This window comes from Canis lupus, chromosome 3, assembly GCF_011100685.1.
Source record: "Canis lupus familiaris isolate Mischka breed German Shepherd chromosome 3, alternate assembly UU_Cfam_GSD_1.0, whole genome shotgun sequence".
Taxonomy (NCBI): domain Eukaryota; kingdom Metazoa; phylum Chordata; class Mammalia; order Carnivora; family Canidae; genus Canis; species Canis lupus.
The window spans coordinates 1,613,399-1,639,588 of record NC_049224.1 but is presented as its reverse complement, the minus strand read 5'-3'; the positions used below and the strand labels follow the sequence as shown (position 1 = coordinate 1,639,588).

The 26,190-nt window shown below is 37.8% G+C and overlaps 1 pseudogene; it reads right to left on the bottom strand.

Moving 5' to 3' along the window:
- The window catches only part of LOC119876117, an 80,225-nt pseudogene extending 64,896 nt beyond the window's left edge, over positions 1 to 15,329 (bottom strand).
- Between the last annotated feature and the right edge of the window lie 10,861 nt (positions 15,330 to 26,190).

Genomic DNA, 26,190 nt, shown 5'->3' with positions numbered 1-26,190 from the left:
TCAGAAAAAATATTACAATGAGTGTTTTGTTTTTAAAATTTTACTCACAATTACAGTATCTGTGATGGTTTATGTCGTGCATTCCTCATTTCCTGCCACGTGCTTATTTGAATCATCAACAATTTACTGCTACCTTCAACAATAGGAGTAAGCGGGTGATAGCACACTGAACATAGTGTATCATGATATAAACACTTTCAACAGATAATAATGATGCAAGAATGTGTTTTCTTAAATTACTATATCAGATACTTCACATTAAAAATTGGTAACGTGCTTGAGGCATGTCTTCATGAGCACCAAGAAAAAAAGAGCTTTCTTCCTCACGTTGCCTTCAGCATTTTCCCCTCATATTAAAGCAAAATTAAAAAATATATAAAATAAAATAAAAATAAAGCAAAATAATAAAGTGGTTAAATGTACTTTTTAGACTGACTGAAATGGGTAGGTGTTTAAAATCTATTGTTTACTATCCATATTATTTCACCTCTTTAAGCACTAGCTTCTTAACTGGCAAAATGAAAATAAAATGTTCACTTACGTTATATATTTCATTGTATTCCCCTAATGAGAAAATGCACATAAAACACTTAGCAAGAGTCCTCGGCACCTAGTAAATGTCGCAAAAATTATAAGCTATCACTATAATCTCCTGCGGTGATTGCTTCCACGTAAGGATACACCTATATGAAAGGAAAAACTGAATTTTATTCACGGTAAAGGAGATTAGGGAGCACAAGGATCTCCAAGGTTACAAATGTTATGAAGTCCCTGAATATCTAACAATGTCACATGCTCAGGGTTACAAGAAGACCTAGACCTACCTCATACCACACCTGAATCTGTTCCCCAACCCAACAGTTTCATTCAGGGCTGCACAATACTTGAGCTTCCACATAAAACAAAACAAAAAACAAAACAAAACAAAACAATCATGGGGGGAAAATAGAGGCAAACCAAGGAAAGAGACTCTTAACCATAGAGAACAAACTGATAGTTACGGATGGGGGGTGGTGGTGGTGGTGGAGCGGGTAAGTAGGTTAAATAGGTTATGGGTATTAAGAGGGCACTTACTGTGATGAGCAACAGGAGTTGTATGCAAGTGTTGCATCACTAAATTGTACACCTGAAACTGATATTACATCGTAGATTAACTGGGCTTGAAATGAAAAATTTTTTAAAAAGGAAGTATATGGGGCACCTGGGTGGCTCAGTCACCTAAGCATCTGCCTTTGGCTCAGGTCATCTCAGGGTCCTAGGATCGAGCTCCATGTTGGGCTCCCTGCTCAGTGGGAAATCTGCTTCTCCCTCTCCCTTCCCCTCCCCCCGCTCATGCTCTCTTTCTCTCTCTCTATGTATCAAATAAATACATAAAATCATTCAATCTATAAAAAGAGCCATTTGCTTAGAAAAAAATAGAAGAGAGCAAATAGAAATTTCTAAAAATGCTTACCACAATGCAATCTAAGGATTTTTTTCTCATTAGTAGATTTATACCTCACCTTCAATTTTCTTAATATTTATATATTTCAAATTTATAAAAAGTAAGTTATACATGTGGAGGCAAGAGTATTATACATTTATAGATAGTGGAAATGACCACGTAGTTACACTGAACCCCCCAAAATATTTCACCATCAAAATAGAGGCTCATTACTTGTGAAAAATGAAGCAAATTTTAGTATTTAATTGTACTAATATAAAGATATTCCTCTTAAAGTAACAACTTAGAAAGGACATATATACAATATTAACTCCATAACGACTTCATAATTTCTTAAAGGAAACATTCTTGACTTCCAGTTAAAAGCTATCTATTAATGAAATTAACACCTCAGTATCCTCACTAAATGCTAATAAAAACAGCTATAACGAAAAATCAGAAAGCAAAACTAACTTAAACAAGAGAAATTAGTGAAATCAAACTATGCAGAGAGCTGCTGATAGCAGTAAAAATTGGAGAGAAAGCAACAAGGAGAATTTAATCTCTGTAGGCCTCGGGCAGGCACACAGTTCTCTGAAAATAAGTTTTACATTCTGAGGGACTGGACTAATTATCTCTTATTTGGAAAGTCAAGATTTGGGAGGGTAGGAAGCCTGAAAGTGCATTGTTGAGTCCCATTTGACTCCAAAGAAGGGCAGAAGCAAGATATACATAAAGGTGTGCCATCTTTGCAAAAAGTAGACTTTCAATGTGGAAATGTTGAGAATGCAACCAAAATGCATTCCATTCTTCAGCTGATTATTTTAGAAACAAATGCAAAACTCCATAGAAAGAACTCTTAAGATATAAGAATTCACTATCAGCCAGAAAGAATACCTGATCTTTGAGAGTGTAGATATACCCATAAGATAGTACTGTCCATAAAAGTATTCAAAAAAATTCAAGTATGTTGACTTACTCAATCCTTTAGCACCTCCTTCACACTATCCTTCAACAGATCATTGATCTATTAAGAATGGATGACATCTTAACATGACTATGAACAAGAAAGGAACCAGCAAGGAAAAGGGAAGAAGGCACATGTCAAAGGAAAGGACAATGAAGTGTATGAATCATAAAAATATACACACATAGTAGGTGAAAAATGCAAATACTTCCTTAAAAAGTCAACATTCTCTCTGTAAACTGCTAAAATAAGAACTATAGAAGCTCTGTGAAGACATAGTAAGATTATTAAAAGCATTAAAAAATGGCTCAGAAAAGAATCTAAGTCAAACTATTTCACTTAAAGGATGTACTCAGTAACATTCTTATATACCACGTCAATGTACAAAAATAGGTTCCTCTAAACCAGCAATTAAATAATATAGTCTTCTTAATCATATATAGCACACTTATGAGAGAAATCTAACTGAAAATAACTGAAGCAAATCATTTAAATGTAGATATGGCATCTGAAAATGTATTGGAATATAAAAAAAGAATAAAATAAACAAATGAGAGATATGTTTATAAATGAGAAGACTTAAAAAAAAATGAGAAGACTCAATATCATAATGATAGAAACTTTCACTAAATTTATCTTTCATTTTAATCAAATATTACTTTTGTAGAACATAAAATAATTCTAAATTTGATATGGGATGGTTTAAGCATCATGAATAATCAGAACAATTCTGAGTAAAAAGAGTATAAGAAAATAATGTATCCTATTGGATATCAAGTTATATTATAAAGTCATATTAATTTAAATAGTTTTGATGCAAGGTAGACAAATAGATCAAAATAGCCAATAGAAAGATATATATTATGTATATAAGAATATTCTTATAATAGATATAAGAATTTTGTAAATGAAATAGCACTGGAGTTCAATGAGATATAACATGAATTTATGGAAATTAATTAGATTCCCACTTTACACCATTCACAAAAATAGATTAAGTTAAAAGAATAGAATATTCAAAACCAAAAAGAAAGGAGCGCCTTGGTGGCTTAGTTGGTTGAGTGTCTGACACTTGTTCTCAGAACAGGTCTTGGTCTCAGGGTCATGAGTTCAAGCCTCACATTGGGAAAAACAAAAGAAAAAAGAAAACCAAAAAGGGAAATATATCAGATTATTTTTAGGAACTATAAGTAGGAATTTTTAAAGTAAGACTCAAACTTTACTGAATTCGTTGATTAGTCCCAACAGTTTTTGGTTGACCTTCAGGATTTCCTACATAGAAGATCATATCATCTGCAAATAAAGACAATTTTACTTCTTTCTTTATGATTTGGATCCCTTTTATTTCCCTATCTTGCCCAATTGATCTAGCTAGGACTTCCAATACTATATCGAATATGAGGGGTGATAGTAGGTTCCCCTGTCTTGTCCTGATCTCAGAGGAAAAGCTTTCAACCTTTCACCATTAGTATGATATAGCTGTGGGTTTGTCATATAAGGCTTTTACTGTGTTGAAGCACATTCTTTTATACCCAATTTTTTGAAGGTTTTATAATGAAAGGATGTCATATTTTGTCTTTTCTGCATCTATTGAGATGGTCATATAATTTTTGTCTTTCAATTAATGTAGTGTATTACATTTATTGATTTGCATATGTTGAACTATCTTTGCATTGCAGAGATAAATCCCACTTGGTCATGGTGTATGTGCTGTTGAATTTGGGGAATGTAAACTGAACCACTACAGAAAACAGCCACTATACAAAACAGTATGGGGGCTTCTTAAAAAACTAAAAATAGAATGATCATATGATTCAACAATCCCACTTCTAGCTATATACCCAAAGGAAGTGAAAACAGGCTATTAGAAAGATATATGCACCCCCATATTCACTGCAGCATTATTCACAATAGCCGAGGTATGGAAACAACCTAAGTGCCCATCAATGGATGAATGGATAAACTATTATACGTGTGTGTGTGTGTGTGTGAGAGAGAGAGAGAGAGAGAGAGAGAGAGAGAGGGAGGGAGAGAGAGAGAGAGAGAGAGAATGTTATTCAGCCATGAGGAAAAAAGAAATCCTGCCATTTGCAACAACAAGGATAAACCTTAAGGGCATTATGCTAAGTGAAATAAGTCAAAGAAAGAAAAATACTGAATGATCTCATTTATGTGTGAAATCTAAAAAAGGCTGAATTCATAGAAACAGAGAGTATGATGGTAGTTAGCAGGGGCTGAAGTGTGGAGGAATTGCGGGAATGTTGTAGTAGAAGCTGAATAAGTTCGGAGACCTGATGTACAGCATTGTGGTTATAGTTTGAAGTTGCTAAAAGGCTAGATTTTAAATGTGTTCACCACGAAAAAGAAATAATAACTATGTGAGGTCATGGAGGTGTTAGCTAACATGATGGGGGGAATCATATTGTAATATGTAAATGTAGCAAATCAACATATTGTACACCTTAAACTCACACAGTTATGTCAATTATATATCCATTTTTTAAAAATCTCCAAATCATAAAAAAAGATCAATAAAATATGAGATTTCTATATGACAAACAATACCATAAATAAAACAAAAAAGCAAGCCATGGGATGCCTGGGTAGGACTCAGTTGGTTAAGCAGCCAACTTTTGATTTCAGCTCAGGTCATGACCTCAGGCTCATGAGATTAAGCCTCATGTCAGCCTGCTTAAGATTCTCTCCCTCTCTCTGCCCATCCTCACTCCTCTCTCTTTCTCTCCCTCTCTAATACAAAACAGAAAATGAAACAAAACAACAACGTTGTTGACACACAACGTACCATTACTTTCAGGTGTGCGACAGGGATTCGGCTTCTCTATAAATGATGCTATGCTTGCCACAAGTACATTTCACGAAAAGAAAAAAAAGAAGGGGATCCCTGGGGGGGCTCAGTGGTTTAGCACCTGCCTTCGGCCCAGGGTGTAATCCTGGGGTCCTAGGATCGAGTCCCACATTGGGCTCCCCGCAAGGAGCCTGCTTCTCCCTCTGCCTGTGTCTCTGCCTCTCTGTGTCTCTCATGAATAAATAAATAAATAATCTTTAAAAAGAAAAAAAAAGAAAAAGGCTAAATGGATGAGAACACTCTCTCTGTGGGTGAGCTCTGCAAATCTGAAAGCCACAGCGAAGTAAATCTCCCCAAGGAGCCTGCAGTCCTGGCAGGGTGTCACAGTTTCAGAAAATGCCTGATTTCTAGGGATGTTAGTGTCTTAGACTCCTGTAACCTGTTGGCTGACGTAGGTCACCAATATACATGTGCAAATATTTAAACATAAAATACAAAGTAGAGAAAAAAATTTAAATGACCTGATAGATCTCAAAAATCAAATGCAGGAAGAAACTGAAGAAACATGAATGTTTTAAAACATGAAAATGTAAAAAGTATGTTACCGAGAAGTCAGGGAGAGGAGTCAACTCTTGTGTCTAAAGTAGTAACGTCACCATAAATATGTGAGCTACTTGTGTAATTTTTAATTTTCTGGTGGCCACATTAAAAAGAAACTGGCAAAATTAATTTTAGTGATATTTTTTGTTTAGCCCAACATACCCAAAATATTATCATTGCAGACCATATGATCATTATAAAAACTATGAATGAGTTATTTCACATTTTTTTCCTGAAAGTCTCTGAAATTGAATGTGAATTTTGCACGTAGAGCACATCACAAGCCACATTTCAAGTGCTCCCCAGCTCTCTGTGGCTAGTGCCTGCTTACTGTATACATAACAAAACAACTATCTGAAAGATTACCTCAAGAAATCAAAGATTAAGCATATTATGGCAATTATAAAAACAAACACTAGATGATCTAAAAAATGGGAACTGGACACGTAATGTTTTTACTTAGTTGTTGACCTTTTGTATTAAATTGATGTTCTTACTATATACCCAGCATAATATGTGTAAGAGAGACTCCTTTCATTTATTTGGATGATGCTTTTTTCCTGAATAGTTTGTTTGGCTATTTTAAGATAATATCTATATCTGGGGGGGGGGGGGGTCAAACATTCAAGAACTTATGGAACATATGACATCATAAACTACATTCACCACGTTTAAAATGGGTGCATTTTATTATATGCAAATGATATCTTATTTGAAAGAGTACTTTGTTGAGAATATAAAGAAAATATTAAAAGGAATCGATGCTTTTAAAATACTAATACACCTCTTTAAGGTCCTTTGCATTTGCTGTTCCTTATACCTTGAACATGTTGCTCCCACTTTCTTCTGGTTTTTACTCATATGTAAACTTTATATAAAGCCTTCCTTGGCTGACTAATCTAAAATGGCCAATGCTCCTGACAAGCCCTATCCCCTATGCCTTCTTACTTACCTACTATTTCCATTTAATATACCACATATTATTTATCTCAAGTATTGCTTGCTGTCTCTTGAGAGTGTAATGTCTTTAAGGGCAGGGGTTAAATTTTTGTATCTCCAGAGTCTAGAATTGTGTCCTGTATCTGAAACTAAATGTGTACACATTGAATTTGTGAATGAATTCGCACATTTATTCTATCACTCTATTTTAATAATTCATTTATTCATTCAATGAAACTTAATTCTGTCCCTTTTAAGCATTGTGCTAAGCACTGGAAAACTGAGGCTTGGATGCCAACTCTGGATTCAATAAATATCCTTTATAATTACCCCCAATCAATACCTAGAATTATAGATAGACCCTATGTTAGCTAACAAATAAGTAAAATAACTATGTTAATCTCAAGGATGAGAAACATGCATGATGACTTAAGTCATTTTGCCACCATGGTTTTTTTAAGAACGTGATTCACATTTGTTTCAAGTAGATATACATGCATTGCAAGAGTTAAAATAGACCACTAATGTTACCTTAAAACTACGTATGATTATGGTCTTCGTTACCTTAAAAGAAAATTCAGTTTAGTACAAAGAAATTCAAGAAGAAAATTTCAGGACCCTGGATCAGAAGCTTCAGTATTTGTTGTACTACTCTGGTGTACATAAAATTTCAGATAAGGCCAAGAAAGAAGAATGTTTCCTCTTCCCATTGAAGACACAATCCAAGAAATACATCAACTAGTGCTCTATGAACTAGCTAGCCATCAAGAAGTTACCAATAAAGGACACTTTGTGTGTGTGAGTACATTCAAGAGCCTTACCCAATATGACAAAAAGAAAACATTTAGAATATTATTTATGAATACAGGCATAATTGGTGTTTTGTCTTCTGTAAATAATCATCTTTAAAATACTAAAAATGAATTCCAACTGTGACTCTTTCATGGTGCGATAAGCTGTGGGTGCACATGGGATGATCTGCTGATTAACCGCCTCAAAGTATTCTGTGGAAGCAGTTGGATGTGGCATGATTGTAGGAGAATCCAGGTTGCTGGGCAGACTTCTCCGTGGATTTCCACAAACTGGAACACCTTCACCAAGCAGAGGGTTTCTTCCACACCGTGGCCCAGGAGAGAGAGATCATTGACACTCAAGTGCTTGATGCCTCCACTGGGGTCAATGATGAAAAGTCCTCTGAGAGCAACTACCTGGGCCTTCTAACAGCCCACTGTAGTCTCAGGAAATCTGTTTAGTCAAATCTGACAAGAATACAATGTTCATGCGGCCCAAACCACCATTCTTCCTTGGTGTGTTGATCTAGGCAAGATGGATGGAGAGGGGATGCACTGAAATTGCAACAACTTCACAGTTCATGTCATGAAATTCATTGGGCTTTGTCAGTAAAACAACAATTTTTTGTTAGGACACACAAAGATGAAGTCCAAATGACAGAAGAAAAGCACCAAATATTTGGTGATTTTAAAATCATCAAGGCTTAGGTCTTTGAACTCTCTGTTGACAATGGCAATGCCCTTACAATAGGGTGTGAGCTGGGTGATGCAAGAGCATGGTATGAGCAATTGGTGCGAAAAGTGAATTTTGTTTGACCGGAACCAGACCATAATACATTTGTCAGCCATGTTCTTTGGAAAGCAGCAGGGCTAGGGCTGCAGAAGCCTTACTTCTGACTTTCATATTCAAGCATTCAAACTGTCTGCTGTTGAGACTATTTCTGTGTAGGAATTTGAGAGACAAACTACACTGGCAGGATAATGAAGAATCACCCCTTCAAGTGTTTATTTCCATCCTATAACTGCTCCCTTTTCACTACTATTACCCTTCTCCTCTTTGGTTTCTGTGCGTGCGTGTGCTTCTGCATGAAAAACTTAAGAATGAATCGGTTACTAGGTTCATACCTGGATGAATGAACACAGGTTTACATTTAGCTGGTTGTCCTCATCATTAAGAGAGAAAAATGATCCTGGCATTGGTGCTGGTGGTGAATCAGCCAGTTAACTGGAGCTCTGACTAAACAATGATCTGAAACTTGCTGTGTGCATATACACAATCTTTTTGCTCAACAAAAAGTTTTGCAAAGGAAATATTCTTTTTTTTTCATTTTCAAAAGAAAGCTACATCTTTTTTGAGTAATAGGAGAAACCCATTTAAATCCATAGATGGTATGAATCATTCAGGCTTTCTTCTTACAAATTAGTGAAAAGAATAAGTAAAGTCAACCACCAAAGTTAGAGAAATTTTAGTCTTTTTTCCTGGACATGCACCACCCTTCAAATATTTTTAAGGAATCAGTTTTTGGAGGGGGTCTCAGAAAGAGCTGATCAGAAAGTATAGAAAAGGAGGACTCTGCCAACTGTTTTGAGCCAAAATTGTTTAGTCAGGAAGAGAGACTGTTATTTCAGTAAAAATCTGAAATAATATTACTAATATGACTTTTTTTTAAGAAAGCAAAAGTAGAGTCAGGTGCTTAACCAACTGACCATTCCATGTGCCCCACATTACTAATATGACTTTTACAGGCACCCGGGTGGCTCAGATGGTTGAGTGTCTGCCTTTGGCTCAGGTCGTGATCTCTAGGTCCTGGGATCGAGCCTCAGGTAGGGCTTCCAGCTCACTGGGGAGTCTACTCCTCCCTCTCCTTCTCCCTTTCCCACTGCTTGTGCTCTTGTGCTCGCTCTCCCCGCCCCCTCAAATGAATAAACAAGAAGTCTAAAAAGAAAAAAAGACTCTTAATGAAGTACAGTAAAAAGTAGAATGCGCAAATTAACATTCCCGTAAACATTCTTTTGTGTGTGTTCATGTTTCTTACTAGAAACTATTTCTGCAATATGCTGTCTCATATCTGTAGAATTTAAATTTTTTAATTATTATGTTGTAATTGCCAATGAAAAAATAATTCGTCAACTCCATGAAAAACTGAACATCTTTAATTTCAAAATTTAACTTCCACAAAGCAAAAACTGCCATATTACTCTTTGCCATATTATATATTTTATAAATTTAATTCATAATGTTGTCCCTCAAAGTTCCTCCACCAAATCACCTAGTCCAGTTTATTGAAATCATCTAGTCATCCAAGCTATAAACTTCTGCTCTTCTCTTTAATCATTTCACCTTTATAATACACTATACTTCCAAACTCCATGAATTATTCTCTCTTCTCCATCATGATTTTCATTACCCAATTCAGGCCCCTTAAAAATGCTCAAGTGGATCACCACAATGATCTCATAACCACTCTTATACTTGCCAGATGATCCTTATCCAAGGGAAAAAGAAAATAACAACAACAACAACAAAAAGTAAAAAGACTGATGGTTCCTGATGTTACCTCCAGAATAAAAATTTAAAAATCCTCACCAAGTGACTGAAGATGGTACGGAAAGAACATTGGTTTTATACCATTGTTCTCGTGTTTATTAGCTTTTCAATCTTATAGAAATTATTCAAATTCTCAGAGCCTTAATTTCTTTATTAGAGCTGGTAACACCTACCCAAGAAAGTAGTGGTATTAGTAAAATAAGACTATTCACATGAGACTGTTAGTAGAGCAGAAAATCTAGAAATCAGTTTTTCTTCCTTCTTTTCTCAGCATATTCCCAAACTGCTTTGTAGATCCTCCGGCCAAGTCCAGCCCCTTGCAATCCAAGCTCTAACATTCCAATTTCCCACAAACATGCACATCTGTATCCTATTTCTTTTGCCCGGAATTCGTCACGTCTCTTAGCCTTCTTCACTCATCCAGCTTGTACTCGTGTTTCAAGACTTAACATCAGGTATCACATCTCCAGGGTAGTTTCTTTCAGCCTCCTCCCCCTACCCCCCACCCCCCCAGTCAGAAGAGATTTCTGAGCCCATCTAGGCTGACAATAGCACATTTCTATGTTTTCACATGCTTTTTGTCAAGAACTGTAAAGGATGTGAATTTTTATCTACTCTCACCTGACAAGTTAGTCTGTCACATACTCATGTTGGCAGAAGACGAGAGAATCCTGCACTAGAGACAAGAGACTTCGCTAATCATAGCACCGCAAGCACTGCGAGTTGGTTTTCCTTGCTTCCCGAGTCCCATGGTGTTGAGGCTGAGAGGGCCCGGGTGCATGCAGAGCATGGAGTAGAACTCTGAGCCCAGAGAACCTGAATCTGTTCATGAGCCGGGAACAAACCTGCCAATGTTTGCCCCAGAGGGAAACATTTTTATTATGCTGGACAACAAACAAGCAAACCTTTACTTGGCTCTACAAGGAAAGGCTAATTCCATCTTCTAAGGCTCTCACTCTACAAATATCTGTAAAAGGTTAATCTGGAATGAAAGAGCAATTAGTTCTACTTGCAAATTTTGCAGAAACATGAGAGTCTCACGGAGAACTGTGTCCCAACACTTTTGATGAGGGAGCAGGGCTAGCTGAGGACAAAGCACAGCTGATATCCCACAAAGGACCCCACCCAGGGTGGGATGCGTGTGAAATTCTTCAGGAAGCCTCCAGTTGCCTTTTTTTTTTTTAGATTGAAGTTCGATTTGCCAACATGTAGTAAGACATCCAGTGCTCATCCTGTCAAAAGCTAGAGGGAAAAACAATCTTTAACTTGACAATGGCAAGGCCTCCAGTATCTTCCTCCTTAGCATGTGAAAATCCTTTTGAAATCTCCCTTTTGCTTACTTCCCCCAACTCTTGGGTATATAATCAGCCACCTCATAAAGGCCCAGGGCAGCCACTCTCCCTGCCCACAGGTCCTGTCCTGGTGCTTTAATAAAACCACCATTTTGCACCAAAGATGTCTCAAGAATTCTTTCTTGGTCGTCAGCTCCAGACCTCACCTATATTCCAAAACTTCATCACGTTCATGGGAGCTTGCCCTTTATTTCCAAGGTGGTGGTTGAGAAGGCCTGATAGTTTCCAAAAATCCATCTACAAACTATGAAAAGTAGCTATATCTTGATAGATATCTGAGCCTCACCTTTTATCTACATCATTAATCCTCATAGCAGCCTCATGAGGAAATTTCTATATTCCAAACTTTTGGACTGGGGTGTGTAGGTGGCTCAGGAGGTTAAGTGTCTATCTTTGGCTCAGGTCACGATCCTGCTTTCTCCCTCTCCCCCCTGCTCATGCTCTCTTTTTTTTTTTTCCTCTCTCTCTCAAATAAATAAATAAAATCAATTTTTAAAAAAGTTTTAGACTGATTGGTTAAGTCGCTTACCCAAAGTGACAGAACTAATAAGTGGAGGACATATGTTATTTTTGAAACTAGTCTATTTGGTTCCAAATTCCATGAACTAAACTCCCTCATGTGAATTCTCCAGTAAGCTAACTCCTCTTAGCTCCATCAGCAGCTAGGACTGGAGAACCAAGTGAATGAGAGATGATTCTGGAGGTTGGCCCAGACTCAGGTCTGTGAGTGATTACATCGACAGTACTAAGCAGGAGCCACCAAGTGGAGAGAAAGAAGAGCATCTAAGTCTCACTTCACTTGCCTTCCAATTTTGGCTGAAGTCTGTCCTAATTGTAGATATACCAGAGCACACTGGTTCTCTTTTCACTTCATAGGAAGATTGGAGCAAATGCAAAGAGATGGGGCCACTTAGAAATGCAGTGCCGTGGCATTTCTATTTCTCAGATTAACATTGTTCATAAAATTTCAGATGGTTTCTTTTAATGATCGATTCATTCATCTCTCCATCAAGTCAAGAAATTTTTGTGGCAAGCTAATGAAGTCCCAGATAACTCTAGAATATAGAGGACTCAGCGTTAACGGAAGATATGTGAACTTTTAAATCAAACAGAGCTCAGTTGGAACCCTGCCTCTCCCACTTATAAGTTTTCTAACCTCTCTGAGCCTCTGTCTCACTGTATATAAGTGAAAGTAATAATCCCTATCTCTACGAATGTATAAAGATAAAACCAAGAATTATATCAGGGCGCCTGGGTGGCTCAGTTGGTTAAGTGTCTGCCTTTGGCTCAGGTAATGATCTCGTAGTCCTGGGATCGAGCCCCACATTGGCCTCCCTGCCCAGTGGAGAGTCTGTTTATCCCCTCCCTCTGCTCCTTCCTCCACCCATGGTCTCTTCCATGGGTTTCTTCCATGGGTCTCTTCCTCTCTCTCTCTCTCTCTCTCAAATAATAAATAAATAAATAAATAAATAAATAAATAAATAAATAAATAAATAAATAAATAAATAAACAAATAAATAAAATAAAATAAAATAAAGAGCTGTATCAGTTTCCTTACAGTACCCAAACAAGAATGATATCCTCTTCCTTTCTTTCAGATAGTACAAGGCTATGATGTATTATTTGCTACTCCTGAGAGACTAATGGATAACACAGACAAAGAAAAACTTGGCCTCAGATAACTGAAATATTTGATTTTAGATGAAGCTGTCTGCATGCTAGTTATGGATTTTGGACCAGAAATGAAGAAGTTTATCTTCTGCCTTGGAATGCCATTAAAAGAACATCAAACCCTTATTTATGCTCTGTGAAATTTTTTTCCAGAGGAAATTCAAAGTCTGGCTGGGGAGTTTTGAAAGTTGAATTATCCGTGGCTGCTGCACAGGTTGGGGCGGAGCACACAGAGATGATCAGCAGACCGTTCTCCAACTTAGCTAGTACCGAAACAGAGGCAAACTTGCAGAAATTCTGTAAAACATAGGTGATGAAAGAACTATTGTCTTTGCTGAAGCTAAGAAGAAAGCAGAGTTTATTGCAACTTTTTTTTTTCAAGAAAAAAAATAGAAACTTCTGCTACTGATGATGATCTGGGATAGAGAGAGAGAGAAAGAGAAAGAGAAAGAGAAAGAGAAACCTCTTGGGGATTTTCATTGGGAAAGTGTCCAGTCCTCTTAAATACTTCAGTAACTGCCAGAGAGCTGGATATTGAAAACGCTAATGTTATCAACTGGTACATTCCTTCCACTATTAGTGAAAGTGTCCAGTGAGTCTGGTGTACTGGTCACGCAGGAGCACTGGCAGAGGAGCTTCCCTTTTTTTGCTCAATCGGGCAACCCTCAGCTGAGTCACTGCAAGAGTACGGTTTGATGCTCAAGCTGAATGCTCCTGCGTAGTTGGGAGAAATGCCTTTAGCACATATGTCCTGGATTCAATGACAGTATGAGAGGACATGTGCACATCACTTAATACTCAAATGAATTATCAAGGCAAGAGCACTTTGGACATACAAAATCTTTTTCTTCACCAATTCCCAACCCAGTATGCTGATGAGACATGGGATCAAAGCCAAAATATTGAAGTTTGTGCTACTTTTGCTGCAAACAGGCAGAGAGTTCAGTTTTGATTTTTGAGCTTTTAGATATATTTAAATATATTTATATACATATATATTTATATATATATTTATATATAAAACATATTTAAAACCTAATATTCTTGTGTCTCCTGTCCTTCTCGTCTCACTTCGATCCTTTAAGAAATGAATTTTCACAGACTAGTTTAATGTGAGATGCCAAAAATAACACTGTTGTGGTTACTAATACAAGTGGTATTAACCAGAAAGATGAAAGCATTCTAAATGTCTTGGAAAAAAAAAAAGTCCTTTAAAGAGTTTATATTTTACTTGGGGAGAGAATAGAAAATAACCAGAATAGAAGACAAAATATTCTTCAGGCCATAAAACAGAGAGACAGTTGGTACAATGGGAATATAAAGGAAAAACTGCCTCCAGCCTGTGATGTTGAGAATTTCATCAACATGAACTTGCCCTTCCTAAATCAATAGTAATGATCTGTGGAGAGGACTTTCCCTCTAGCTAGTTTAATTGCTCCCTCTTTGCTTCTTCATTGGCTTCAGCATGATTAGAGGAACAGAGAGGAACAGTCAGATGGAAACAAGAAAAAGCACAACCCAAGAGAATCAACCTTTTTGCCCTTTCCAGGGAGAATGGTATTGACATCAGTTCTCCACCCAAACCTTCACCTTGTGATCCCGCCTAGCCCGTCGGTGATATTTGCCTAATCTTCCTTAATGAGCACTGGGTGTTATTCTGTATGTTGGCAAATTGAACACCAATAAAAAATAAATTTATTATTAAAAGAAAAAAGAGTCTGTTTGGTAGTGTCCCCTTGAATCCCACATGTGAGTGAGAGCCAAATGGCTTTGCAAACTACAGCTCATCTCTCCACACCTCTCACTGATGCCACCTGTTTACCCTGATGGTGGTGCAAGTCCTTTATAAATGCAACAGCCGATTACCTCCTTGCCTCTACTTTTACGCTACTTATCAATGATGTGTTTCCCAGCTCTTATTTTTTTTTCCTCTAGCCTCTTTCCTTTCTTAGGTAATTGTACTTTATTTTACCCTTTTGTTTTGATATAATTATAGATCCACAATTATTTGCAATGTAACCTTTACCCAATTCTCCCACTATTTCCATTGTTCATAATTATAGTATCAAAAGCAGGAATTTGGCATCAACAATGTATGTGCACAATGTGTAGCAGATTTTGCTTTCCTTATTGATTTTTTTCCCGTGTTTCTTGTGAGACTCACAATTTCTTACTGCGATTAATCCCCATGTTGGGCTCACAGTGTGCAGAAGGCAAAATGATGCCAGGCATATTGTGTCACTTTTTCTGTGGGCACAAACTTTCCAAGATAAACATGTCTCCAACATCAGGAAATCTTTCTACTTAAACTTTGGCAAGATGTTTAAAACACACACAATGAATGAAGGAAATGTGGTTTACTTAGGAAGATCTCAAAATAAGATAGTTGGTTAGCTTTTCTGCATTATACTTGTTATTATAGCCAATAGGTATAGACTATAATAGTTGCTTTATTGTGGTTACTTTGTTTGTTTGTTTGAAGTAGGCTCCATGCCCTGTGTGGAGCCCAACATGGAGCTTGAACTCATGACCCTGAGATCAAGGCCTGAGCTGAGATCAAAGTCGGATGCTTAACCAACTGAGCCACACAGGCACCTGGAGTATTTTTTAAAGATCTTATTTATTTATTTGAGAGAGAGACAGAGACAGAGAGCACATGGTGGTTGGGGGGGGGGGGGGTTAATAGGGACAGTGAAAGGCAGAGGGGGAGGGAAAATTAGACTTGATCCCAGGACCCCAGGATCATGACTTGAGTCGAATGCAGACACTTAATCAACTGAGTCACCCAGGCACCCCTCCAGTATACTTTTTTAAAGACTTTGTTTATTTTTTCAAGTAATCTCCACACCCAGAATGGGGCTCAAACTCATAACCTCGAGATCAAGGGTCATGTGCTCTCTCAACTGAGCCTGCCAGGCACCCCCATTATGGTTACTTTAAGTTACTTAATGTGGAATACTTTGCAGTTAATAAAGTGACCTTATATCCATTTTCTCATTTCACTTTTAAATTACATTTTGTTGAAAAGTATATATTGTTTTTCCTATTTAACAAATATAAAACTGTGGCTTAGAGACAGTAAAAAAAAAAAAAAAAAAAAAAAAAAAGACAAATGGGTGGAATGAGGGAGAAGACATTCAGTACTATGAGAAAATTGTCCTGCTCAAAATAAAAGTCATCTACAAACCAAAAAGAGAGCCCTCCGCAGAGAGTTCCTATTAGAACCTGACCATGCTGGCACCCTAATCTCAGACTTCCAGCCTCCAGAACTGTTAGGACACAAAGTTCTGTTGTTTAAACCACCCAGTCTATGGAATTTTGTTATGGCAGCTCAACTTGATTAAAATGACCTTATGGTTTGGAATAATGGTCTCCAAATTTCTATACTCTAAAGCTCAGTCAACAGCTCAGGGACTTACTAGAAATTGATTGAAAAGTGACTACAAACTTGAAAGTGTGGCTACCTCCTGAGAGAAAAATTAAGCATGAGAGCACAAATAAAGGTAGGGAAAAGAAGGCAAATGCTCTCATTTTTTTCAGTATATTTTGCATACTGTTCAATATTTGAATATTTTATAGTTAATGTATTTATAACTTTAAACCAAGAAATTAGTATTTCCAATGTTTTTGTGTGTGGGATGTGGGTGTGTGTGATAGTGTGTTTTGTTCTTCAAGTTGTAACAGGAAAAACTGGTCAAAAAAGTTTGGAAATTCAGGCTGTAACCTTTATTTGATTGTAAGGTAGCTGCTCAAGCCAAAAATGTTACCTTAACCTTCCTTACCCTCAAGCCATCACCATTAAAAAATCTACTACTCACTCAGCCACCTGCTATTATCTGCACTTTGGTTATATTTAGGGCCATCTGTAGAGGATTGCAGGGTCTGGGAAAAGTCACACTCTGTACTCCTCTCCAATATTTTTATTGAGAATAAATATTTGTAAATCATTTTCAAGAATAGTATTCAAGGGGAAAACCAAGCTAAATAACACAGTGTAAACAGAGGTTTGCACAGACAGGAATGCTGAGTTGTAAATCCAAGCAGGCAGCCCCAGATCTGAATCTGGGGTGTGTCATAGATCACTTTCGGAATCCATGACATCTCATTCCACAGATTGCTGTGAAGTCGCTGCAGCTGAGTCTCTACAGCAAAAGAGGCAAAGAATAGAGTCAGCTTTGATTTTAAAAAATAACTGTTCTTTTTCTAAAATCATTCACAGGTATTCAATGATTCAACAAGCATGTGTTGAATGATGTCCCAGGCACTGGACAAGGCTTTGGTTGAAGAGTGTGGGACAAGGAGTAGGGGGGACACAGTCTAAAGATTCTCAATACACATTTCTCCATAGGTCTAAGTCATAAGGGGCTGGAAAATTGACTTGTCTGATGCATGAGTGGAAAACGAGCAAACACATATCAAAGTTGGGGGACAGGCTAAGTTCAAAAGCAGAACTATGAGTCCGAGCCAAAGTCAAAGGCATCCATTCTATCCACTCATCTATCTCAGTGACCACTAGCCAAGTCTACTAAGCACAGGCATCTCCCCACCTGCTGTGAGGAATACACAGGTAAGAAAACCACAGGTCCTGCCCTCAGGGCGCTTACAAACTAATGAGGAAGACAGTATAGTCAAGTACATCGGACACAGACCAGTACGCATTACACGCCAGAACTTCTGGCTGGGCAAACCAAGAAGTCATTATGGAAGAGGTGGTATTTGAATAAAGAGAATCATCTTAACAGGACCAAACCATGGAAGATCAGACAAGGGGAAGGCCTTTGAGGCTGTGCCACCAGCAGAAACAAGGACATAAAATCAGTCAAGAAGCTGGGGGTGCTCAGTGCCCTAGGACCAGGGAGAGTCCACTGACCCAGAAATGGGGTAAGCAGATGATCGCCAAGACATCTTGAGACAGGTGGGCTGTATAGGTTATCTCTCAACCTAAGCCCTCCCATGGCATTATCTTTATCCCTTTTGTAACTTGAGTTTCTACATACAATTTTATTTGGAGAAAACAAGGCATTATTCACTAAAAGTATTTTAAAGCCTGAAAATCATTGAACTAGCACATTGGTTCATGTACGGAATGACAGAAATGTGCTCGGAAGAACTTTCAGGCCAGATCCTGAGAGTCATTAAGTGCCCAGAAGAATGTCATTTATACAGAGAACAGTAATAGAAACAAGAATACTGACTACTAAAGAAAGACTAAATTATGAAGTGACTCTTGGGTTTAAGATCAGGAAGGAGAAGAAAATGAGGCAAAGAATTTAATCAGAAGGGGAGATCAGCAGTTCAGGAAAAATATTCAGGGCCTGCAAGAGGGGATAGAGAGAAGGAAAAAAAAAAAAGAATTGTCATGGACATCCGTGCAAGCAAGTGAGAAGCAGACTGATAATCTAGGACTCTTTTAATATCTGTTTAATATTTATATTTGCAAGTGCTACACCCGCACACATTTTTAATAGACTATTTTTTTAACACTTTGAAATTTATAGAAACATTTCAAAAATAGTACAGAGGGTTCCCATATACCCTGCACCCAGTTTCTCCTACTAATATCTAATATCAGGAAGGTACATTTGTTATAACTAATAAACTATGTTGATATATTATTATTAGTTGTAGTCCTTACTATATTCATATTTCCTTATTTTTACCTAAGATCTTTTTTCTGTTCTAGGGTCCAGGATACCATTATTACATTTAGTCATCACGTCTCCTTAGGCTGTGACATTTTCTCAGACTACTTATTTTTAATGACCTTAACAATTTGGCCAATTATTTTGTAAAATGTCCCTCCTTTGGGGATTTTTCTTATGTTTTTCTCATGATTAGACAGGAGTATGGGTTCTTGGAAGGAAGACCACAGAATGGCAGAATGAAATGCCATTCTCATCACATTATATCAAAGATACATGCTGTCTAGGTGACATTATCAATGATCACCTGGCTGAGATAGTATTTGTCAGATTTCTTCACTGTAAAATTACTCTTTCTCCTTCTTTTCATATTTTGCCTTTTGGAAGGGAGTCACTATGTGAACATAAACATTTGCTAGAGAAGAAACCCTTTCCTTGATTCAGCTCTAATGCCTATTTGGATACTTCATTCACTAATATAAAAACCCTGCAGTAGGTTAAGCCCACAAGACTTAGAAGTCACCTAAGCAAACATCTGTGACTTGAGCAGGTCTAACTCCTAAACAATGTATGAAATATCACTTTCCACCATAAACACTGTTCTCCATAAGGACTTCAGATAGATCCGTTTTCTCTCCATCCTTTCTCACCTTTCCAGTTATGCTGTGGTTCCAGTGATGGTCAAACACCCTTCTAAAACAGGTCCAAGTTCACTTGGCTGAGGCTCCCGTGTGCATTCTTCCTAGCAGCCTGCCCATTCCTACCCCAGCAACTCACCTTCATTCCAAACAACTCACAGAACCGCTGCTTTTCCAGCCTCAATCTACCTCTCGGGTCAAGGCAGTGATCAAGCTCCCACTGCCGCCCTATCCTATGGGCTGTAGGATCTCTCCTCCACCCTACTTTCAAGCCACAGATGACACAAGAGAGGAAGGTTCAAGTCCCTTCCTCCTCCATGTCCTGGGGACCGTAGGGCTTCTCTCTCTTGGCATTCTTGCAGCAAACTGGGCCAACATCCCTTTCTGTCTAGGTGACTGTCCAAAACAGAAACTCTTCTGGCCACTGAACTCCTCCTAGTCTGCTCTAACTTTATATGGTATGACAAAATGTTAGAATGGAACTCTACCTGCCTAGTTTCAACCAAGGTGCTGACACATTATCTGTCATACTTCAAAGTCAGTATGAGACAGATCCCCACATGCAAACTGTGCAACGGAAATGTATCAGAATCATTGCACAACTCCCGTAACCCTTGACCAGATCAAGACTATCAGGAGACACCAGAGTGTGGAAAAAGAAAACTGGTAAGGAGATTCTTTTTAGTGCCAGCTACTATCTGGGCCCCCACTCCTACCTGAAGTTCTATGGTGGGGGCTTCTGTAGGATCCTGTAGAGAGTTTTGAAATATGTCTTGTGTAGCTGGAAGATGTAGCATACAGGTGCCTGACTCTTGAAAGAGAAAACTAAAAAGGACTCTGGTGGCAAAATGGAACTAATAGCCTGGAGTTTAGCCCTGTACTCCCAGAATTTGTCAGGGGCTATGGCAGCCAAAGAGGATCATAATTTCTTTAAATAGACTTTTTATAGGGGGTCTATTCCTTCCCCCTTGAGTTTTGATAAGCTGTGACTCTTTGACAAAAAAATACAGTGGAAATGACTCTCAATGCCAATTTCTGGTCCACTTTCTCTCTTTTAGAAAATTCTCTCTGGGATCCCTGAAGTACCACGTAATAGGTTCAAATACCCTGAGACCACCATGCTAGAGAAGCCCTGGGTATCCACTCTGGACAACCACCAACTTCCCAACCAATCCCAACGAAAGCACCAAACACTTAGGTCTTGGATCAGTTCATCCTCTAGCTAAATACCACTAAGTGACTTTCACCAAGGCCACATGGAGCCCATGAAATGGCCAGTTGAGCCTCTCTCAAACTCCTGGTATCATGAGGTATAATAAAATAGTTGTTGTTTTAAGCCCCTGAATTTTGGCATAATTTGTTACACAGCAATAGATAATGGAATGGCAGCAAAGGAATGTTTCTCACGGTACATGGGGGCCTTCCAGAAGAAAGCTGCAGCACAGTGTTAGCATTTGGGTTAGGTTTATGCCTAGAGTTGAGTCCTGTTTAAAATGCCTTCCTAGAGATGCTGGTGGACCCAAGCATTAGGAAGGTGGAGGTGAACACCAAACAGCTCGGGGATCTGGAAGGAGTTGAACGTGTCTACCCAGAATGAAATTTGTCTGCCCTGGTCAAGGGAACTGCAATTTAATGAGCTTAGCTGTGAATTCTGGAAAAGTCCATGAAAGTGTCCCATGGGAGAAGTTTTACATGATCTCTAGACCAGAGAATGTAGCTTGTACTGCACAGAAAAAAAAAATTACGTCCTGTTTTCTATTGATTTCTTTCTTCCCAGAGATGGTCATTGTTTTCCTTTGTCTCTATTTCTTGTGTCATTTGTCATAAAGAGGAAAACCATAGGGTAGAACATAGGCATGGGTCCTATAAGCCTGTTAGTCAAGCCAGCCTCGCAAACTGGTGAGTTCACAGTTCTCACAGAGCAGCATCTATTTAGACAAATTTTGTGGTGGGTCACCTGTGTAAAGACTGGATGAAGTTTTCCTCTCAGCTTGCTCAGCTTTGTAGCCAATGGAAATATTCTCTCCGGTCCAGAGACAGAAGATGCAAGTACCAGCTTGCGTGTGGTGTCTAGGTGAATAGACTGGCATTCTAAGACACGAGGCTGCAAACAGCATTCTCAGTGCTTGACCATGCAGTTCTCAGGGAAAAATTTTTTTAAAGATTTATGTGTTTACTCATGAGAGACACAGACTAAGAGAGAGAGGCAGAGAGAGAAGAGGCAGAGGGAGAAGCAGGCTCCCTGTGGGGAGCCCGATGTGGGACTCGATCCCTGGAATCCAGGATCACAACCTGAGCCGAAGGCAGGTGCCCAACAGCTGAGCCACCCAGGCGTCCTGCTCTCAGGGAAATTTGTCATGGGGTTCCCAGTCCCTAATGAGCCTTCAATGTCTCAACATTCATTGCCTTGTTAGTACCGAGAAAGTTCCATTCCAATAGCACCTGCCTGTGTCACAAATAGACACCTGTGACTGGAGGCATCTCGTGGTCCCATGGGAAACAGAGAACCCATTTTCATTCTAACCACCTGTGACACTCAAGGTCTTTATAGGTCTTTGTTTTCTTGGGCTAACTCTCCGGATCTTGTAATGGATTTACCTTTTGCATCCTCTTTGGGGACACTCCTTGCATCCTTGGTTAAGCCATAGAAGAGCTTACTAGTTTGAGTAACTACTGAAATGAACAGAAAATCCTATTTATTAATGACCAGAAGAAGGATCCTCTGAATCAGAAAATCTTCTATACTTAGGGGGAAAAATGGAGCTCTCTTCTTAAATAATTAATAATGATCTTATTGCTACCCATGGAAGGAGAAAATTAAAAAGTGGATACGAAGGAGTATAATGGCTAGCCCTAGGGACTCCCTTCACAAGATGAAAGGAAAGAAATTAGACTTAGAAAAAATAAAGTCTATGTTCAACATAAATCCCCCTCCTTAAAATCTGGCCCAATCTCCTCAACAAATTCCTTTAACTTCAAAAACTCCTCCACCTTCTTCAGAAAATGCCTTAAACACCCAATTGCCTATTTTAACCTCCCTTTCCCTACATGATTCATAGACAGCACTCCAGGGTGCTCCCTAAGGCCAGGGTGTACAAGTTATTCATGTAAATGCTGAAAGCCAGCAAGTGAATGTAGCAGAAGCGCCCAGGATGGACGACCAGGCTCACTTCGCAGGCCCTACAATCAGGCTGTGCCAGTGTCAGGCCTTCCTGTGCCATGTCTTTTGTGAACGTGTCCTGCCTTCTCTACTCACCTACTCCCGCCGGCAAAGAATTCATGTCCCTTGGACAGCAACAGGTCTTTTAAATTATGAAGTTCTTTTATCTCCACTTTCAGAAGATCCTACCAAACTGAGAAAGGAATTAAAAATCTTAGAGGCTCTTCACAACTCCACTCACGGGGATATTGATTGGCTGCTGAGGGATGTTCTCCCCACCAATGGTTATGACGTAGTTAACACACAAGCTGGATGGCTCAGATGAAACAGATGACCAGAATTTCTTGCAGGCCCTCCTCCAAATAGTCAGGAAATGAATCAGCTTGGACGCTGATGTTTCGGAGCTAATAGAAGCAAGACTATATATTGGCTTCCCGCCCTAAGGTGAACTGGTCTAAGGTTGATCTGTGCACTCAGAAAGGAGAACATCGGAAGGCCTTTACTGAACGCTTTTACAGACCTTTCAGAGGCTTATTACCCTAAACCCTGGAGATCTAGGACATAGGAATCTTTTAATTTCTGCCCTGCTGGGAAATTTTCTCCCTGATATAAAAAGGCAAATTCAAAATAGCATGTTTGGATAGTGAAACTCTAAGCATGATAATAGAAGCAGTTACACAATTCTTTGAAGATAGACTGCAGAAATGCAAGAAAAGGGCATTAAAAATCAGCATTTCTTGATTTGCAATTTGAATCTTTAGAGAAATAAAAGCATGACAATGAAAGCAACTCAAAGTCCACTCAGACCCTTTCCTATTTGCCTTTCAGACATTTGCAGATATCATTATTTTTAAAAAATCAGAACATTGGAAGTATAATTGTCCTGCACTTAAGAAAAAGAAGGAAAAATGTAAATAGTCATCATCCTAGACTTCTAATAACAGACAAATATATTCCAAAACTTCTAGGAGAAAACTTACATTCTTTCTCTGTCTCTTGAGGATGAAAATCTTACCATGTCTTTAAAATGTAAACATCCAGAAGATAACTAAACCATAGCCCACAGTCACCTGAGACTGAAGAAAATAGAAAGAGGAAAGACACTGTAAAATCCTAACATCTATAAATTTCCCTTGCCCATACTCAAGGCTACACCCTCCACAAAATTCCTTGTCAAGGACAAATACAAATCTTAAAAGTCTACTCCACAAACATTACTAAAAATCTTTAGCCATTTGAGGGCGGAACCTTATTTAACTTGTTCTATCTCACAGAGATACAATTTGAATTCAACAGCTATTTATAAACTAGTGAGTTTTATATGATTGTAACTGCTTCAGAGCTAAAATTTTAGAACGAGAGCTATACAATTCTGGCTGTGTCTGTGTGTTTCTGTATGTCTATATATATAGATTACAGATATGATATTTTTCATTTTCATTTTCCAGATGGTATTGGCAAAATTAATTTAATAAAGAACTCTATACAACTGGCTTAAAAGTAAGTGCTTATGAATGAAGTATTTCTAAAACTCAGAAATACACAAACTAACTCAGATGTTTTCAAGTTCACATGATCTGGGATAATCTGTGATAAATAAAAGCTGATTTAAGTTTATTGGTTTGGGATCCCTGGGTGGCTCATAGGTTTAACATCTGCCTTCAGCCCAGGGCATGACCCCGGGGTTCCGAGATTGAGTCCTACATCGGGCTCCCTGCATGGAGCCTGCTTCTCCCTCTGCCTGTGTCTCTGCCTCTCTCTCTCTCTCTCTGGCTCTCATAAATAAATAACATATTTAAAAAATAATGATAATAAGTTTGTTGGTTTAATTAAAATAGGCATGTCTTCAGAGTTATCAGCATTAAATATGATTCATTAAATATAATACCTGGGGTTACTAATCAAATAAACTTATGTTCTCTCTTTGTCAGCAACAAAAATAGCCTGGGATGGTGGCTGACATTTTCCAATGTCTCATGAAGCTTTCATGTATAATGTAAATGTATTTAAAGCAAGCATACAAATACAGTAAGTGGAATAAAAGTTTATAAACTTTTCAACAATAATTATGTTTCCCAAATATTTTTTGTAACTTGAGGCCTTAGAGTTTTACTAAGTTAAGTTAAATGGTGGATATTTATTAAATATCTAGATCATTTCCTGATAAGACAAAATACTGAAACATTAATTATTGAACATAGGCTTTTGGCTTATTACCAAGAACCTAATATATTTGGGTCTGTCAGTAAACATGTCCTGTGCTATACTGAAAGACTGCACTATGAGGAAGCTTATATTTCTAGAAATTATGAGCTGCATTCATAAATTTGCCAATGTAACATTTCACAAATACTTCTTAGTTTTACTAGAAATTAAGGTTTCTGAAGTTTAAAAATTCTAATTAATACATGTATTTAAAACTACTAGCAATAAGATGGGAGTTTTTGAGTTCAAAAAGAAAAGAAAAGGTATGGAGATGCACTTTTGCTAAGGAAAAGAAAATAAATTTGTCCTAGAGTAAAAGCAATTATTTCAGAATGGGAAGGAAGAAAATGAAGGACAAACTAAATGTATATAGAAAGCTGAAGACAGAGAATTTTACCTTGTGCAGTCAAGTTGGCTAAACACTGAATAGTTATAAGAGTTTTTAAAAATAAGCTATAGGGGTCCCTGGGTGGCTCAGTCAGTTGAGCATCTGCCTTCAGCTCAGGTCATGACCCGGGGTCCTGGGATTGAGCCCCATATCAGGTTCCTTGCTCGGCAGGAAGTCTGCTTCTCCCTCTCCCCCTGCCCCTTCTCCCATTCGTGTTCTCTCTCTCATTCACTCTCTCTCAAATAAATAAATAAATAAAGTCCTAAAAAATAAGCTTTAATATTAATAGTTTGATAATGTAATTTTCTGCTAAATCTGTTAAAAAAGAAAAAGATTTCTTGGACTATTGATCTGCTCTTGATGAAATATTATGAAAAGTTTTCCCTCACATTTTAAGTAATCTGCCTAGAAACCAAAGACCTTATATTTAACTATAATAATTTCCTGTGCTTTGTGTTGTCTTCATCAGGTTGTTGATTACTTAATTGTCATAACAGCATGAGTAAAGCTTTGCTTAAAATTATGTAACCTTCTGTATTTGTTTTTAAAATCCCTTTTTACTTTGGTTAAATAGATAGTTAAGGATTGTTTGTAATGATCTTTAATCCTTCTATATTCTAGTGTCCAAACTTTTTGGTATTTTTGACAAATTTTCCAAAATCGAATTCTGAATGAAGTTTTTTGACCTGGAAGAAATTTGGGACTTTTCAGAGCATCCCTGGAGCATCTCAAAAGATTAGTTCTCTCCTTATAAAAAAAGATTGTAAATTAATTTGGCTTATTTGATATGTTAAATTACAAGGAAGTATTGTCAAAGAAGTAATACTAAACCTTCTTAGATTATATTTGTGTGGATACATGTTATTAATATATGTTGTAATAATTACAAAAAATTCTGAAATATCCTGGTAAAATGTTATCAGTTGTAATTACAGTGTCATAGAAACAACTAAATTTCTTTGTTAATAATGAACTCTAGTCAGATCTTTAACCATGACCAGTTTTAAGCCTTTTTGCAATTTATGGAAGTTATTATTTTATTCTGATGCTTTTGCAAAAG